Source organism: Pholcus phalangioides, unplaced genomic scaffold (genome assembly GCF_987345545.1).
Source record: "Pholcus phalangioides strain wild (caught in Gottingen) unplaced genomic scaffold, Ppha-v1.0 ptg000009l_1, whole genome shotgun sequence".
NCBI lineage: Eukaryota > Metazoa > Arthropoda > Arachnida > Araneae > Pholcidae > Pholcus > Pholcus phalangioides.
The window spans coordinates 33,122,807-33,137,925 of record NW_028301602.1 but is presented as its reverse complement, the minus strand read 5'-3'; the positions used below and the strand labels follow the sequence as shown (position 1 = coordinate 33,137,925).

The window sequence follows — 15,119 nt, the reverse complement described above, 5'->3', positions numbered from 1 at the left end:
GTTGCTGTTTCTTCCGTGTCTTGACAAGCTTATTTCCGGTGTCTCCTCGATCGGATCGAAATGTCTCTGGCGTTTTCTTTTGAGAAACAAATGTCGTGTGTCCAACTCGACGACGACATACACGACCTACGACCTTCCACTGGACACAAATGAACTGCTGAAAGAATGAGCAAATTGTCAAAAAGGATTTCTTTTTTTCTTTTCTCATTACAAGACGGACTTTTTCTCCTTGATTGTCTTTGGTAGGGGGTTCTTTTCTGTTTCGTATCCTTCTTTTATAGTTAATGGTTCCAAAGCACGAACTTTGCTGCTTCAGCTGTACATTTAATATAGTCAACTAAGTTTCCATTCTTTATCATTTTCTTTTCTTTCTGTGGCAACATTTGTCACTGGATGCCATCACTTCTTCGTTACATTGTAATCTTCGAGGGAGGACAATGGCGTCTACTTGGATGACATGGATTTCGTGATGAGAGGATAGTTCACAAGCAATATAGCAGCGTATACGGGAGAACGGAGGTTTAGAGGAAAAGAAATGAATGCGTCCTTTGAGAAAAATAAAAAAAAACAAGTTTGAAATATTACCATTCATGGACGGTTTCTGATAAACATGGAACTTCCGGGCCATTGGCCATGGTCTGGGAAGTACATTTCTCAAATTTTTATCTCTAGCCATGATGAGGCCTCTTTAGAGGTGTTACGTACGATTGCGCCAAGTTGCTCGATACATACAGTTTCAATATCTTAAATAACGATAAGTGCATGTGCGGCAAGAGCGGAAGCCCATTGCACTATGCTACGGAATGTCAAAGAACAACACAATACCACCTGCTGCAGCCATTTCCACAGCTAGAGAAAAGCATGGCTTCAAAGAATGGTGCGGGATGAAAAATCACTCAAAAAATTAAAAGACTTAGTAATTTTCCTCGAGAATAATGTAGAGTAGCTTCATAATAAGACCGCACCATCTAGGTGCTTGTCCATTCATGAGAAAACATTGTGAGCAGGAAAAAGCTTCAAACGGGAAATATTAATGTGTATTAGCAAGAACTAGGACCAGGAAAATAAGTCCTACTAAGAGGGAGACATTTTCTAAGAGGGAACGTTATAAGTGGTATCTGCTACCATACTCACTAAGAGAAACAAAAATTATCCGATCCCCCCGTTTTAGTCGGTGGTTTCCAAATTGGGCATCTCCAAATTTTGACAAGTTGAGCTGAGAATACCTCCCAGAAGTTAGAAGAAACCAGAGTTCACTAGATTTATTCACTCATTATTTTCATGAGAGCCAAGGGAGCCACGGACGGTACGGTTAAGACCCTTTGCATTAGATGCCTTTGCAAATAGATAATGAATTCCTAATTCTTTCTCAGGGTTGAATCTCTTCGGTATGAGAATAAAAGACAAGTTTGTGAAAAATGAATAAATAGATATAAGAGGTTATGCATTACTTATTTTTTTTTGCATACTCGAATTTAAAAAAGATAAGAGCTTGAAACATATATTTTCCTAAAATTTGGATTAATGCAACGTACTGTATCAATATGGTACAGTAGCCTACTATGTTTAAAAAATTGTATTTGAAATTTTATATTGATATTACTATTTTATATAGTATACATTTGACGTATAATATAACGTAACTGAACATGAATTTAGAAACACGCTGTGTTTCTAAATTCATGGGACAAACTTTAACACTCCTAAACAAGCAATTTTAATCATAGAATGTGCGGTCGAATCGCAATAGCAAAAAGGCGGTAGAGAGGGTTTTCAGAGCGTGCACAACAGCACTTCACTAAAAGCAAATATCATGGATTTGCTGCTTAAATGCAATCAACCATTCGAGGGTGCAGGGTATTGTAATGTGGTGAACCTTCTCATTGTGCAATCTGGATAATGCAAATTCTACCGCATGTCATTATACCGCTTATTCATTGTTTTGGCCCATAACCTTGCTGGCCCTGGCGCACCAAATAAAATACGAACTCCAATCCATTCCGAAACAGCATGTGCACCCTCGAATGATTAGTAGCATATCACAAAAAGTTCCTCAAATTAATTAAGTAACTATAGACATATTTGTTAATAATAAAAATTACCTTTATCTCCAATTGTAGTAAAAATTATGCCTTAAATAATACGCTTCCTTAAAAAAACGGGACATTTTTATAGGAAAAAAAAGTGGGAAAGATTCAAATATATATATACGGGAATGTGTCTTGTGTACTCAACTCAATGATCGAGTTGGGACTATCGCTACACTTCACTCACAAATTGAAATATAGATGGCAGCACAAACAATTCACACACACACACACCACTATATAGGCACTCAGAATATTAGGTACACACACTTACACTTCCGGCACAACTCAATCGATAGTAAACTGTTCATAGCAATAACCCGGATTCATGCTCGTTTAAAAGACAGATCAAGTCAAACATGTAATGAATCTTTTTTTTTTTTTTTTTTTGAACGCTTGAGTATGAATAGAGCAGCAGAGAAAAATTGCCTCAATGTGCAGATCTTGAATTCCCGATATTTTTTGGCAAAACGTTATAGAAATGGAAGCAAAACCGACAAAAAAAATTGCCTTTATATCCAAGGTCCTCGCGTTTCCATAGACGTTATAAGCATTCTCGGACTCACTCTCCAACAAGTCTCATACGTTATTTTTAAAAAAAGATCCTTCATCTCTTTTTTTTCTCCGGAAGTCATCAATCCATTTCTAAAATATCTTATCAAGGAGACAGCTTCTTCACCCAACCTTCCTTTTTATAACACGTTTCATTGTGCTGAAATGTATCCATTCCTCATCCTCTCTCTCTCTCTCTCACCCTTTTGGTCAAGTTCATGTCGCCCTTTAATGAAGAAGATGAAGCTGTGCTTCTCATCATCATGTTGCGTGATGTTCATCTAGAAGCCGCCTAACGACCCCGGTTATGAGCAACATCAGTGCTGTTATATTGTTATTTTTTCGCTGTTGCTTTTTCATTTTTCTTTTTCTTAATGCTCTTTCATTTTTCTTTTTTCACTTCGCCCATCACTGGTTGTATTTAATATACCTTCAAACCTTAAGGGTCGTTATTCTATGTCCTTATAACCGCTTCTACAAAAAGCAAAGCAAAACTCTTTTTACCTTCCTTGTTTTTTAAAACTCTCTGTTACCACAAGCGAGATACTTAAAAGATATTACTCGTGCTTCGGAGAAAGCCTTCCATACTGTGATGTCCATGACGTGATGGAGGATTTATAGTCAATTGTTGGTACTTGGAAAAAACCTGTTTCATATATTTTTCATTCTTTTGTGTGTGTGTGTGTGTGTGTGTGTGAAGGGGTATTTTGGGATATAGCTGCTGTTTTTCTGCGACAACTGGACATTAAAATTACGTGCTCTGGTGCTCGGTTATGAAGAGCAACGCGCATATTTCTTTCTTTTCTCTGCAATATACTTGGACATTTGATGGGCAGTAATAAATAAAAGATGTGTTTTAACACTTGTAAATAAGCATATTAACAATTCGGCTTATCTCCGAGGCTTATTCTTCTCTTAAACGGTTCGAATGCCGGCTGAATTATGGGAAATAATTCATTCGAATACCGTATATATTATTATTACCGTAAATATATTTTATTATTACAGCGGAACTCTGTTAATTCGAACTTTTACGAACTCCCAGTTTTCTATATAATTTAGTGTAAAAATTTAGCTTTTAATTCGAATGTTTTGGGTAGTTTGAAGTTGTTATACAGAAAATCTTTAAACACAAATAAAAGCTTGGAAATATAATTCAGACGTAATTTTGGCACACTATGGAGGCTGTTTTTTTAAATCTTGACTTCCGGTTTGAACTGCCATGCTAACATTCTGTCCGCTGAGCAACGTGTTAAGAAATGTGAAGCCGGTGCTGAAGGCGTTTGATGAATTCAATTTGCTTTTTTGCATTGCATTTATTGGAACAGTTAGGACAGGCAAACAAAACTGCTCAGCACTGTGGATGGAGGCTTTGTTTCTTCGTTTCCCGTCACAGTCGAGGAGCTGTATATATGTAATTTGTATATATTGTGTATTTTGACCATTCTAAAAGCTCTCCCACTTCAACATGCCAGCTTCTTCTTCTTCTTTCTTGCCCACAAGTCTTTTCCACATTTCTTTCGGAATCCCAGACTGTGGTCTCCTTCTCTTATGTGCCACTGGACGCACGTGCAATTTTTCTCCCTAGTCATTGAATTCAGTTACCCATTTTTGTCAAATGACTTGTATGTTGCATTGGTTGATGGCTGTCTTCATGGGTTCTATCTATCTATCTATCAACCGGTGCTCCGTGTGAACTTCCAGGGGCTCCGCGGCCCCTCGAGAAAAATAAAAAACCCAGTAAATTTGAAAAAAATAATTATTAATATTTTTGAAAAAATAAAATAAAAAAAATGAAAAAAAAAATCTATATATATAAAATGGATTTTCTGTGTGTATGTTCTCTATACAAATCTACAATTTTAGATCTATCGTCACCAAATTTTGCATATATACCAAATGGGACCCGACTTGAACGATAGGCTACTTTAAAATTTCGTCAGCCCAGGGCAAATGCCCCAAACGGGCAAAAAACTGTCCGGCAACAATCAGACGTGTATATGCCTTTACAACGGTTTGTCACTTCTTTAATCCTGTTAGTATATGTATAATAGTTTATGCCTTTATAATGGTTTGCCACATTTTCAATATACTCTCAGTAATGAGGCTTTTTGAATAGACGTCATAATCATCATCAGCATTAGTTTGAGGGTCAGGCCAAGGATGATTCCCATAGAAATCTGTGTTAAAATTGCCGATTTTACTGTAGAAATGCGGAAATTTGGTGGGGTTTTCCACCCCATCAATAATTTTAAAAGTTGCATTTTATCCTCGATTTTTGAAATATTGAGTTCGCTTAGAGATATACGGAGCCCAGGAGATTAAATATGAAGTGATTAGCCAGACCTACTTTCGAGTTCGATATTCATGCAATAACATTGATTTCAACTTTTTATTTACAAATTACTCAAGCATGAAAATTAATGTCTCCGTATTGTCTTTTGATATTTATTTGCATAAATTCATATAGTTTAGGATGTTTTTAAAATTAGTTATGGGCCCCGTAAAGTGCATCGAAAAAATTCCACAGCTTTAATTAAGCATTTTTGGAAGCTGAAACAGGCAGAAATAGATAACTTGAAGTTCAGGGGGGGGAGGGAATCAAAATACCTAACACCCATAAAAAAAAAGGGGGGGGGGACTATTCATTTCTACGTTTCTTTAAATTTAGATTTGTTTATTTCATGAGTCGCGCAGGACGTCGCCATATTGGTTAACTTAGACATGGTTTGCATGTCCCTCAAAGAAAGAGGGAGATATCACGTGTTTCTAACAGCCCCATTGAAGAAAACCCGGGCAACGCCGGGTATTATAGCTAGTTATTAATATTTTTGAATAATAAGTCAGAAACATTGATGAATGAATACAAAATAGGTGTCCGGGGCTCCGCCATAGATAGATAGATAGAACCGCTCACAACCCCGGACTGATGCAAAGCACCTTACTTCCGTTCCCTCAAAAGAGGCAGAGTTGTGTCGGAAAAGTTAGCAAAGATTTATAGTGGTGGCTCCCCTTGCCCCGTGCCCGCAAGTTTCGAATTACTCGCGTCGTTCTCCCCAGGAAGACAGCCATCAACCAATGCAACATACAAGCCATTTGACAGAAATGGGTGACTGAATCCAATGACTAGGGAGAAAAATTGCACGTGCGCCCAGTGGCACGTAAGGGCCGGAGACCGCAGCCTGAGATTCTGAAAGAAATGTGGAAAAGACTTGTGGGCAAGAAAGAAGAGGAAGAAGCTGGCAAGTTGAAGTGGGAGAGCTTTGAGAATGATCAAAATACACAATACACAATGTGGGCTCCGCCATAGAAATTGCATACCGGAAAGGGCTCCGTGGGTCAAAAAAGTTTGGGAACCGCTGCTTTAGAGGGCTTTTTTCCCCATAATTTAATGCCCATTTTAATATTGTTCAGCTGGAATGCATCGAGAATGCGGACGACTTGATATACGAATCACGTTGTTCAACCTATGGATCAAGGTGTTCCATTCAGAATCTGAAACTTTTTGCGGTCATTAAGAGTATGGAAAGTATCAGAATATATCAGTTGCATAATACGTCAATTAAAATATATTTCCTTGATGAGCCAAATTTGGAAAACAGTTTCGTAACTGATTATCGTGACCTGTTTCCGTTGTTGAGGTTTTGAGCATGGAAAAGAAATTCTGCAGTGATGCCGATTCCAGAACAGCGGAATGGTGTAGCAGCTAAGATAAATTATTATAATTATCGATTTTTTTTTTAAAATTTGAGAACGTTTCGTAACTGATGGTCAAATTTTAATAACTGATAATTATTATCCTGCGTGAATAACGATGATTAAGTTGCAATTTTTAGTCATTTTACGGATTCGAGATAAATGAATTGGGTAATTCCAACTTTTTCCCAGTGTTTTTGGGCTCCGAATCAACCAAGTTCGACTGTATGTATAATTTATCTCAGCTGTTGATTCCTGTTCTGGAATCAGCATCACTACAGAATTTTTTGACCATGTTCAAAGCCTGATTTACGGAAAAAGTTCATGATCACCCGTTACGAAACTGTCTTCCAAATTTTGTTCTTATGCTCTCAAGACAGTACACTTTCATCAACGTATTACAAAATCTCAACTTTCCGATACTTTCCATTCTTATGAGGACGACAAAAGATTCAGATTCTGAATGCGACATACCTTGATCTATAGCAGTATTTCATAAAGTTGTAGCGCCGTCATTACAACTTTTTCCGGGGTGGGGGGCAAAGAACATGTACTCAATGTATTTATAATTATATATATATATATATATATATATATATATATATATATATATATATATATATATATATCATTTTTAGTGTTTCTTCAAAAGCCAGACCCCCGACGGGCCTGTAAAGTTGCCAATATCACCACATAAGTTGCAGTTTGTAGTCATTTTACTAATCCAGGAAAAGTTAATTGAATAATTCAACATTTTTTAGTGGCTCTGTACTTCGAAGTAACTAAGTTCAATTGCATCACTAAGGGTATTTTTTGTACAGAAAAAATAGTTACAATTTTTTGTCGATAGAGGGCGCTGTACGAAAGCAAGTCACTGGAAATAAGCAAATCAGAGTCCTATAAAATGCAGGGTATACAATCAACAGTTCATGTCTGAATTTTCCTGTTAATGGCGCTTACATAAGGTTTTCATTGTGATGTTGACATTCGTGGACATTGTTGACACTATTGGAGAAGTTGTTTTATCTCAGCCACGAATCGTCGGCTAAAGCTTTGCATACGTTTTGGAAACAGAAGAGATTCTGCGAAGGAATTCTGATATCTGCTTTTCCGTAGCACTGTATTCTGACAAAAATTTGAAATAACTTTTTCTGCGCACACACAGAAAAAAAGATTCCCTTTCTTGAGAATAAATTTTCGCCATTTACCAATTTTTATGAATTTTTTAACTATTTACGAATTCATCGGACAACCTGTGCATTCCAATGTTTATTCGCTCACTGCGGCGCTTCCGTCCACCTGAGACTTTTTTCCGATAAAAGTACGATACGTGTAGCGAATTTCTTCAGTGTGCTTGGAAGCATTTCGGCCGCGCACGTGACCGCAACTGGGGGGGGGGGGGGACATTTTTCTCAACTCCAATTAGATATTCAACAAGAAAACATATCTATTCAGTCTCGCGTCTTAAATTGATGATCAATACTATTTAACGTAACATATATTTATGTATATGTCACAGCCCCTACAAAACAGAGGAACAGGGTTTTAGTGTAGGCCAACGGATCTCGACATTGTTATTTTTTAATTCATTAAGGCCTATAAGCAGGCCGAAAATCCCAGCCTGATGGCTCTTCTCCGGGATCCGGGACCTACGCTTATCGATAGAATAGGTAAAAATAATACATCTCTATTACTTTAATATTTTATCATTTACACTCTTACGACGCAAGTAATCTGAAGTTGCAAACTTGTATTTTAAGTGTGTGAATATATGTTGTAAGTTTTTAAATAACCTAATTTACGAACGAATCAAATACTTTAATTAGTGGGTATTTTTTACTTTTGGTGCGAACTCAAATACAATATAATAATGCGATGTTCCGCTCAAAAATCACTCTAAAATTGTCTAATTGATGTCATAATGCGATCTTAAAACATTGCAGCGTCTGCAGATTATTTAGTGTTGTAGAGTCGAATCCCGCTATAACGAACTCCAAGAGACCGGAGAAATCACTTCGTTATAACGATTTTTCGTTATAAAGGAATCCCAGGTTTTTGCATTTTATTCCTATGTAAACTTATCTGGAGGATTAGAAAAGTGTTCGTTAAAACGAGATTTTCGCTATAACGGTATTCGTCAAAACGGGATTCGACTGTAATAATACTACAAAAAAGTTTCCAAGGAAATTGTAATGGGTTCATTGTATATTGGGGCTGCTGATTTTAAAACTGGTGTTGGTTTTGCCGAATCGACTTTATTTTTTGAGATAATTGCATAGGCCTACTCTCAACAGTGTGATTTGTATGCTGCTTATGTATTAGTATTGAAATTTAAATTTTCACTTCACCCCAAAAACGAGAGCAAATATGACAAAACTAATGCCAGATTCGCAATCAGCACCCTGTAATCAATGAAATATCTTGGGGAACCAAAACGGTGTTCAGCAGTGTAATCTTATCAGGTGTGATTTTGGGAAAACGTTGAGAAATTCTCTCTTTAAAACCTTGAAATCCTTACAATACTTGAAAATTCGCTCCATTTGTATGCACGTTTATGTTCTTAATCACCCCCCTACCCTAAAATATCTATAGGGGTCATTCAAGTATTACGTCAGCGTCGATGGGGGTTTCGGGTTTAGTAACTTATGATGGGTGGGGGTGAGAATAATGTTTACGTCATCAACCACCCTTTATAAAAATGAGATATTCTTAATGACATTTTACTGGGTATACCAAAAAACGAGAACGTTTCGCTAGTTTGTGGGCGCAGTGGTAAAGATGCTCGTCTTCCACTATGAAGGTTACCATCAAGGTTCATGGGTTCGAATCCGGGCATAGAACATCAGAAGCAAGTTCTTTACCTACCCAACCTAGGGCGACCACCGATGGATGGAGCCTTCATTTCCCCCACCCAACTCCACTGGTTGGAAATTGCTGTATGGCGATATATGACCGGAGTTGGTGTGCGTTGAAGAAGTTTGTGGGCACGTGAACTAACATTATTCCTATTGATAAGTCTTCTATAGAACCACTTTTGCGATCTCTAATGTCCCGCTGATCCTTCGAGCTGGAAATGTGTCCGGGCCGCTTAAAGTGTTCTAGAAATGTGTAGCGGGCCGCTTAAAGTGTTCTAGAAATGTGTAGCGGGCCGCTTAAAGTGCTCTGAAACTGTGTCGCGCGTCACTCAAATGATCTGTAATTATGTCGTTGATCACTTAAATAAAATGAGAATGTCCCGCGGGTGATTTGATTGATGGAGAACTGCACTGCGGGCCACTTAAATGCACCAAAACTGGGCCACATTCCACATGAGAGATCTCTAAATGTGCCACAGACAACTTAAGTGTTCTGGAACTGTGCCGTAGGTCATCACTCAAGTGATCTGAAAATGTGTCACGTGGCACTTGAATACTCTGGAATTGCACCACGGGTCACTTAAGTGATCTGAGCCGCCTTAGTATTCATTTCCACCAGAATTAGGGTTCATCAGATATCCCCGAGGGCCACCACAAGTTTGGCATTTGTAGCTTAAAGGGTGGGTCGCCTTCCCAAATTTACTAAATACTGCCTACGGGAAAAAACTGATGTTTAATACATGTTATTACTGATGGAAATATTTGCCGACTGGGGCAGTATATCAGTGTACAGTAGTTGCCCCCCCCCCCCATATTTCCGGCCCTGAAGCTCAGTGTCATAAAGTTCCTTTTTTTACATTTGTGTTCCACCCCCTCAATAATCACAAAGTGGACAAATCGTGGTTCCCCTCAGCCTTTCCAACACCCCCTCTTCTTTAGGGGGTGTTGGCCTTTCTTAACACCCAGATACCTTATTTACTACAAAAAATATATTTGGTGTATGTGTATTGTTTCACTTCTACTATCGTAAGTTCGGGTCGTCCGCCCCACCCACCCACTTAAACCGCGTATAGCTATCAAAGGATACTATTACCACTTCTCTCACAAAATTGCTCGTGATTACGCGAGCGGGATATTCCCGAAACTCCCGTGGAGAAGGACTTGGCACGCGGTTCGTTTTCCTAGAAAATTCATAATAAAGAGACGCGTTATCGCGTTCTGCAAGTCATGGGCGGAGATACGGGGGGCATGGGGGAGGAGGAAATACGCCCCAGTGTCAAAGGTGGAGTCCACTGATCTAATGTGTGTGTGTCCATGAATTGACATCATGCCCGCCCTCCCCAGACTTTTAAGTCTATCTCCGTCCAAAGTCGCTTGAAATGTCTCTTCAGTGATGGTAACTAGTGGGAAATTTCCCATATTCGTGGGAAAAATTGGCCAAAATTGGTCCACGTGGAAAATTTCTTGGCGTTTGTGGGAAATTTTGAGAATTCATGAAACAAAAGAATTTTTATTGAAAAAAATATATAAATGCAAAACACACACACACACAAACAAAATGATTTTCTTGTGTAAAATACTTGACTGCATATTTCCACCGATGGATGGCATCGCAATCTTCGGAATGTGTGGGGAAATTTATTCGAAAGGGAAATTTTTTCGAGGGAAATTTTGCGTGACGAGGTTACCATCACTGGGTCTCTTAATGCAGCTTTGATCTCCATCTAAAAGTGTTCAACTACAGTATGAGTTAGTGTATCTGTATTTTCTAGGAATTGTCGTTGAGCATGAGCGTGGGAAAAGGTACAAGCATTCATAATAACTACACTTTGATCTTAGCCAAAACGCCGAGAAGCGATCATTCATAATAACTGTCACACAACATATTAATTGGTCACAAGTTTTTGGTGAAACTTCGGTATGGCATACATACTGTGTGCCTCTCGGAATCATTTGATGCGACGCGCAGCCTCAAACCTAATTTTGTAAAAATTTCGAAAGCGGCACATTTCCAGATCGATTAAGTGACCCGCGGAACAGTTCCAACTCATTTAAGAGACCCTCGATATTAACAGACCACTTAAGTAGCCTACGGCGTTGTTCCATATCACGGAATTAAGTGGCCCGTGACATGTTTTAAAATATCAATGAAGGGGCCCCGCACTCTCTTAGATGTTTATTACCTTTGTGATACGGGCTTTTCGCTTTTCGAACGGGTGTGTGTGGGGAGGGGGGAGGGTTGAATCGAGAGCAGGGCAGGCCTGGCTTTTGAAAATACACTAAAAATGATATATATATATACACACACACACATTGAGTACGTATCTTTGCTCCCCCCCCCCCGGAAAAAAGTTGAAATGACGGCCCTGAGAGCAGGGGTGACCTAAGCGAGGGTGCAAGGGGGTGTGGTGCACCTGATCGGCAGGCTGTAGGGGGGGGGGGGGTAGCCTAAGCTTTTGTGTAGACACAATTTTTTTTACAATTTTAAAATAATAAAATTTACACTTTACCACGTGCTGTCACGCTTTTCTCTCTGAGCCATACTTTGACAACAAGAATGTCGAGAAAACTTGAGAGGACAGACACGGCGTGGAGTTGTAATACTAGAAACAAGAATGGGATGGTGGATCTACCACACGGGTCAAGTGTGCAGTTTGGTTCCCCCCCCCCCCCCTGTAATTTTTCGGGAGCGAAAAAGGAAATTATTTGTGTTTTCACTTGTCCAGCGCCTTGAGCACCAGAAACCTCTCGCACTTCCCTAGTTTCCACTTTAGGTACCTCGAAGTGGATATTTTGGCCAGGGGCATCCGAACAGTATGGAACCTCTCGGCGCTCGTCTTGAGCTTTGTGTAGAATATTTCGATTTCTGAATCAATTTTGGGGGTGCTTAAACCCCATGCCACAAATTATCGTGGGTGCTCGAGCACCGAGGGGCTCCGACGCCACTGATTTTGGCATAACAAGGTTTAATTGTATTTTATGCCAATAAACGGGGGGGGGGGGAAAGGGTGATAAACTCTATCTAGAGTCACCATCATGAAGAGAACACGGGGGGTGCTGATTGTCGCTGGTCATCCCGTACATACGGGACTCGAGCGCGTACGCAGGAGAAGGAGGGTGCATTGCATTGTTTTTTCAGAAATTATTGGGGGCGAGCTCAAATAGCCCTTAGGGGGCTCAGTCCCTAGGTTCTAATGACTATGACCATATCTTCTTCCTGTAGTCACGGCTCAACCCATGGTACCAATTCATTTTATTTTTTCAACGAACCTGTGCTTACAAACTGCTCAAAATCCAGTGCAGATAAAATAATCCCAGATGAAAAGATTCAAATTTGATCTTATTTGCGATCTGGACCAGCGCACACCGCATTTTTACTGGTGAAATCCTGTTTAACTCCATTTATCCTGTTTTTTCCCAACTTTCCTCCGTTAGTTAAAATCGAATATCTGAGTGAAAATTGCACTCAGAAACATGGATTTTTTTTTTTTTTTGGCATAACGAGAGACGTTACAACTGTCTAATTTGGTTTGTGAGAATAGGGCGTCCGTACAAAAGGTTAACACTTTAATTTTAATAACTATACATACAGCCCCTTGCGGAATGAATGACGTATCTGACGTATCTGCATACTTTTCTAGTTGGAAATACGCCAATCGTTCGTATTTCCAACGTTGGAATTTCGACGAACAAAATCGTTGAAAATCAAAATCACGTTCTATTGATACATATCCCGGGAAAAAAAATATTTATTGCATTTTTGACACTCCCACTTGCTTATTGACATGATCCGTATACAAGACATTCCATATATAAATGTATATATATTTAATATAACGTGTGATCTTCACGTATTCCCAATAGGTCAGCATGTTCTATCCAGGGAATTTGATAGCGTTAGTCGTAGATATACAATATAGCCAATATAATGTAATCTTATGTCTATGGTGTTAGTAGACATCAATCCCCGCTCTGGGATTAGTTATTTATCAGGAATATTGCCTTTCCCGACTTTTTTTCCGAAAAAAGAATGCCCTGTTTCTTCATAGAAGCTTACATTGCTTAATGTTAATCTTTTCAGGGCCATCATTTCAACTTTTTCCGGGGGGGGCAAAGCACATGTACTCAGTGTATGTATGTGTGTATATATATATATATATACCATTTTTAGTGTATTTTCGAAAGCCAGGACCCCCCCTAAATGACGGTCCTGAATCTTTGCTAGAATCGGGAGTATAGGTAATTTGCATAATTCATAGATTAGGTTATGACAGTGGTTCACAAATTTCTGTCACCCACTGCTCCTTTGCTATATTAATGGTTCATCTGTAGCTCCCAGAATAGGTTAGTGGATATTTTACCTTATAAAAGAACCACTTCAAAGCATAAATAGGCACACAATTCAGTATCTCCAGCTCAGCGCGACGTCCCCTAGGAGCCACGACGCGCTCTTTGAGAAACACGACATTATGATAATGAATACGAATGCAGCATAAATATTCATCTCGCATATTTTCTGCGAAATACATTTCAACTACTGCAGACTTGCTTCAGAAGTGCATTTCTCGCTAAGCGTTACTAATACATAATTGCGACAATTTCGCCGACAATTCGCAATGTTTTTGGCGACAATTGGCGCTGTCCCGTATTTATGCTCTCAATTTCCCGTATTTTTATCGATCAAATATGATCACTATTCTTCATGATAAAATCAAAACTTTATTAATTGGCATTATGTGATTGCATCGGATTATATTTTGCATCAAAAAAAGAGAAATATTTTTCGACAAAATATCGTGGAATCTTCGTTGCAACCAAGTTTGACTGTAATTAAAATTTTCTACCAAATAATCAATGAATTAATAAACATATTCATTTACACTAGTGATGGGCAAATTACGGCCCACCGGAGATGAAAAAATAATAGGCCTATAGGATATTTTTTTCAATTTCAGTGTTTTAAAAATAATTCATTTAAGGAGGGTGATCTTTTTTTTCCATACGGGAAACATAGTGGTGAGAATTTAAATATAAACTTCCATTTTTTTGCATATGCTAAAGTTTTTAAATCGAACACATGGTGTAAATATGCATAAAGTTATTAAAATAGACTTATTTGCATTTTCACAGTTGTAAAGGATAAATCATTCTCTCATTTTCAATGGAACCTGTAGCAATCTTCAGAGCAGGGCCGTAACTAGGATTTTTGCCGCCCGGGACAAACATTTTTTTGTTGCCCTCATAACTTTAAAATTCGTTAATTTTGCAACGATTTTCTTTATTCCCACCTATAATTGCCGCCCCCTAAATTTAGCCGTCCCGAGCAGTTCCCCCTCTAGTTACGGTCCTGCTCCAGAGTATACAACGCATCCCACCACTTATGTCTAAGTATAAAAATTCCAATTATGAATCAGTGTCCGAATACCGGCACGCCAAAAATTTTTTTTTGACCCGTTCATAAAAAAAGTTTGCTTATCACTGCTTTTTACACCTTTTTGAAATAAATACTCTCCAGCTAAATCTATTCTCCAACTCAGATCTCCTACCGGATTAAGGGCCATCGATACGTTACCGCTTGAATAGGATCAATCGCCCATTCCTAAAAAAACAGTTGAAACTATTTGTCCATCTTCGAATAGCACTAATAATAGGTCATGATGAGTTTGCGCCATTTTCAATGGGGGGGTATTTTCAGTCTCCAAAAAAAGTACACTGACTTGCTTATCAGTGGACATCGAAATCTCGAATTCACATTCACGCAGAACAATGGCTCCACCGTTGTTCACAAGAGGGTGGACAAGAAAAAAAAATTTAAACAGGAAGATAGTCACATCCGGGAATGAACCCACAAAAGTGGTGGATCTGTTTTCTGGAGACCGCTGTTTTCTTTCGCCCCTTTGTAGAAGTGTTAAAATTGACAATGACCACA

General features: G+C 38.7%; 1 protein-coding gene across 1 annotated transcript in view; it reads left to right on the top strand.

The window, feature by feature from the left end:
• LOC149082850 (uncharacterized) overlaps positions 1-15,119 on the top strand; it is a 53,510-nt gene that overhangs the window by 15,621 nt on the left and 22,770 nt on the right. The window lies entirely within an intron of this gene.